Raw genomic sequence first — 5,345 nt, forward strand, 5'->3', positions numbered from 1 at the left:
GCATTAAGGCGACATTATTTGTAACGGCCCTATTGCTATACCAAACAAAACAAAGGAATAAAATTATATTTTACGATGGTCAAAATCATAAATATATGCCTTTTAAAACTGTATCGCAACGTCTGCTTATCCATTTCTAAACGTATTTATGTTGAATTTTTTTTAAATGTCATAGGCAGTCAATCAAATATGACAGAAGCTGCACTACTGTTTTCAAGCCATAGTACTTTTTTAAGCTCCTTCTAAAAGGGTGTGGTCATAATAGTTTTTGCACCAATGAGTAGATGAAAATAATCCCCCTCCCATCCCATATATCGAAGTGTCCTCAATTAGAAATTTGCTTGAAATGAGCTAATAACCGACATGTTTAATCGGGTAGATGAAAATATTTTAGTGAAATATATCCATTAATCACTCAAAGCAATCAAATTTTCTTCTTATTTCATGTTCTAAAAGTTTGCCTGCAATAATTATCACAAGCTGAATTAGCACATTTCTTGCTGCATCCACGCGATAACGAAAGATGTCTACCGTTTATGAGCTGAATGTATTAATAATTATAAATTAATTTTTAAAAAACCCACACTTAATATAGCGATACATCTAATCAAATTAATAATGCCTCAAGGACTAATCTCTTACAAAACAGAAAAGCTCAGAAATCAAATCATACCAAAATTGCAAAACGATGTCATTAGAACCGGATCACTGGATGTTTGGGAATGCTTTCCGTGATGGCGTGGCTGCTTTTCCCGTCGTCGTCCCTGCCCTTGCCTTGCCCGGACATTGCAATTAATTAATATGCATTGCATATGTAAATGCGAGGGGTAGTGGCTCCATACCTACTCTATTGACCATTTAATCAACCCACTCAGTGGGCATAAACAGGTCGTAAATATCATATAGACGCAAGCGACTTAAATGCAACACCGTAACCGCAGTCTGAACCAGTGAAGATGACTTCCAAATTAGCAGTGCTGAACACGCGTGAACTTATTACGTGTCAGGCAAAACGCAATGCGAAAGCCGTAAGAGAGAGAAAATTTAAAAATGATTAAGGTGCTACAATGCCTTATAGAAGAGGTCTTTAGAGAATAAATCAGAAAGGAGCAAAAAGAGAGGACAGAAAAGTACAGACTCCAGAAACAACTGCAGAGAGAGAGAGAGAGAGAGAGCAGCAGCAGCAGCAGCAACAGCAACATCAGGAGCAAGAAACAGGCTTTGTCGACTGCAGAGTGGACATCAAGTAGTTATCCTTCTCCTTCCGAAGAAGCAGACCTTATCCCGTGGGATAACTTGCAACGAGACGAGGACGTAATATTAGGTGATAAGAGATTGCCAAAAACCCTAACAAACAAAACAACCCTTTTTAGGGCTACCCCAACAATCTAGGAAAGACCTAATACTCGATTGCCATATTCGTGTATTCGTGTGTTTGTATGTAAGGGTAGAAGTGTGTTTCTATAAACACTTCGTATTCTTATTTGTATGATAGTGTGTGTTTGACGTAGGGCTGTATGTATTGCTGGTAGTAGAGTCTGTTTGTAGGACAAATTTAAAGTAATTGTTTCTTTTGGGTCCGCGCGGTTCATGTTTTGGTTGTGGTGTGGTGTGTATATTGTTCACCTTTTCGATTCCATTCATCATTCAGCCAGGAGACGTCACAGGAGTAACACCGGAGCGCAGGTCACTATATCGACAAGGGAGGAGATGGGAGCGGAAAAAGCGTGCTGCACATGGGCCATGGCTAACCATTAAAACAGAAGTAAAGGAAGCATAGCCATATGCATGTGTAAGACGCCTGCGGAGACCTAACAACCTACCCACTGAGTCTGAAGACTAAAGCTTGGATTCTAAATAGTGACTAGTTACACCATTAGTCCAGTATTAACGCTGAGGCCTAAATGTCATGACTGAGAAAAGGAAATGGTGACTTCATTTGGAGGAGGTGCACCCATGTTGCTGCCTGCGATTGAGGAACATGTCAACCCGAGTACGAATGTAGACCACACTCCGTATATTCCTGGACATTATTCCTGAAGTCGACATGATTAGGTTGGGTAATTACCATATTGCCTGGTTGAATAATGCAGTTCTTATTTTGGCTTAAGAACTACTTTTTGATAATATCTTAATTTCAGTAATCTGATTTGATCCTTTGGTTAGCACTATCGAAATTATCCAAATTACTTATGCGTGAAAATAAATAATTATTGAGTCATTTTGACTTAAATGATTGATACTATTTTAGAAAATGGAAGTACGCTGTATACAGAAAATTCTAATTTCATTAATGAATCATCAAGAAATGTATTGACTTGTTTGATTTGATTAATTGCGGAGGTGGCTTACACATTATTAGTACTTTTATAGTCCATTAAAATAACTGGACTTGATTTAATTAAGTACGGCATGGCGTTTTGGGACTCTGTGCGTTTGCGCCTTCTGCCTGGTTCCTTTCCTTCCTTGCATCTCCCGGACATTCGTACCATGACGGAGATGTGGAACAATTTCCACCCGTCAAAACTCAGGTGTCCGGATGAGACGTCATAGTCCAATCAATCGCGATGGGCGTCTAATTCTGCTTTGGTAGACATATGGATCGGTGGAACAGACTGATCAATCGTTATGGAACATGAGTGTGTGTTGGGTCCATTCCCATTCAATATAGCCCACCATTCAGGTCGTTAGGGACTTAAAAATAGTACCACGACCTGAGGCTAAATTAGCAGTGCTCTTTGACCACATAAATGCATGGGGGATGAGGCATTACCCCATGAATAATTATCAGTCCACCATTAACTATACACCACTATCAAAATTAGTCTTTTGTAATATTACTTGATACAAACATAATATGTCATTTAGACTCAACTGATTGGGACTATTTTGGAAATTAAAAGTACACTTTGTACTCAAAATTCAATGTGAATCATTAATGATATTTATTTGGCTTAGTGGATTTGGCTAATTACACAGGTGGCTTGCACATTATTGGCAATTTAAATTGTCCATTATAAAAACAGGACTAAATTTTATTGTTTATACTAAAAATTCGCGTTTCAGTACTGAAGTTGGCGCTTGTCGAGTCCCTCTCCTCCTCTTTCTCACTCGGACATTTACACTTACATGACGAACTATTTCCAATTGTCTAAATTAACAGGTGTGCATGTAAGCACGGAACCGGAGTGGCGCTATGAATGGGAGGTTCCCAATAAGAGTCTTAACAGCAGATTAACACGATGGGCACGTGTGTTTCTATTCCCGTCCATCGTATGTCACGTGGGGTATAAATGTCCCAAAACCGGACTAATTAAACAGCACACAGCGCTGTGATAAGAGGCCCTCTTTCCTTCACCCGCGAATAATTAAAATGGTCGCGCATGCCAGATTGGCACATGTGACCTAATTTCAAGAATCATCATCATCATCATCGTCATCATCAGTCTGGCTAACAGGAACCAGCTTTTATATTTAACGGCCTGAAAGAAAAGAAAACCCCAAACATTAGAATTTATGTGGGACCCATCCCACATCGGAATATCTGGCAACGAAAAAGCAGATCAAGTAGCCAAACAGAAACTTCAGGACCCAAACCCAATACAGTGTGCATGAAATATACAGTATTATTAGAAAGAAACTTGATAACAAACGTCAACAGGAATGAAGAAGCACTAATAGAGGACGCACACTGCACTCCATACAAAATGAAATTAAAAGAAATATTGATCTCGAAAACTAGTAAAAGATGATGACAAAAAAAATCATTAATAGATTAAGAACTGGAAAAACCAATCAGCAAGAGTTTTGTGAAATATCTGTCGAACAATAATTCTCGAATATAAATTGCTCGTATTGCCGGACACCAGAAAGCATACATGTGTTAATGTCTTAAGAACATTGGAAAAAAAGGTCAAGTTAATACTCTCCAGTCATCGAGCCACGACTACAGCAAACAGTTATAACTTATCTTAATTTTTATCATACCCCAATAACTCGTACTAGCAAAATTATACTCGGGACTAAGCAGGCCCTGTCTAAGGAGGCCTGCGTGATGTCAACCGATGGGAGACGAGAGAATTCGGGTCGCATAGGGCCCGGTTCAGTCGGTGCGCAGACTCGGGTCTAACATCTGTTGACACTACACTCATGCCGCAGCTGGACTGGGTGTAATACCTCAAATTAATGCAATGCAAATGGTGACGGTGTAACATAAATTAATAAGCAATACAATGGAACAGGAACCCCACAAAGTCAGTACAGTACTTATCAAAGTACAATCGTATAGGAGCATTAACTATAAGCAATGCAATGATAACAAAACTTGGTAGAATATGCTAATCACTAAAAAAAAATACCTATCTTCTGAAAACTTCACTACAGATGGCGATGGCTAGTAAAATGATACTGAAATAATAAATTAGGATTAAATATGTAAAAGGTGGTAAAATATAAGCCATCACTTATTAATTCATTTCATACCATGATACCCAATTATCTAGAACCCAAAACTTAGTGTTATAAGGTGGTCATTAATCCAAGACAAACAGGCCCATGTGCACAATGCGGCACTTAAAAAGTTTAGGACTTTTTATTCCAGACCTTCAATTGCGTTCATAAAGTGGTATAAAACCCAGGACTATTAAGCCCAGATACACCGTGCGGCAACCAAATAGATAGGAATATGTCATTAAGACCTCAATTTAGATAATATAATGTGGAACAAAACCCTGCCATCAGACCCTCTGCACAATGTGGATAAAATATTACTGCTATTTGACCCAAAATATTTATGTTTTAATAAATAACTCTACCCTAAAATATAATTTAATACAGCTATTGCCCTTGTAGATCTACCCTTTCATAACAGCACAGTCATTATTTAAATTGTGCAAAAACGACACTTTTTGTTTCCACCACGAGGGATCAAAATTATACCAAGATTAATGAATTAGCCCACTTGGGGGCGTAAACTTGTTGCATATGCCTTATTAGCCAAAGCGACGTTAATTAATTAATTAAGTAAGTAAGTAAGTAAGTAAATAGGTAAACAAGCAAGCAAGTAATCGTACCCATTATTCATTCAGTGTCAACTAAGAGAGAAGCGATTAGCACAATTATTAGTAATCCCCCTTGGATTGTTCGACACCCCAGGCACACAGAAGAATTCACAAAAGGAAGGCAAGGACGCCCACACCGCCCTCACAAGAGGATGGAACATTTATAGACATGTCACAGTGAAAAAAAAGAGGGACCAAATAGAACGAGGAAATGAGGAGGAGAGCGAGAGCGGAGGGGAAAATGAAGACGAGAAGACAGAGACAGAGACCGGAGATTCGACAAAG

This window comes from Sinohyriopsis cumingii, chromosome 19 (genome assembly GCF_028554795.1).
Source record: "Sinohyriopsis cumingii isolate HCF-2022 chromosome 19, ASM2855479v2, whole genome shotgun sequence".
Taxonomy (NCBI): Eukaryota; Metazoa; Mollusca; class Bivalvia; order Unionida; family Unionidae; genus Sinohyriopsis; species Sinohyriopsis cumingii.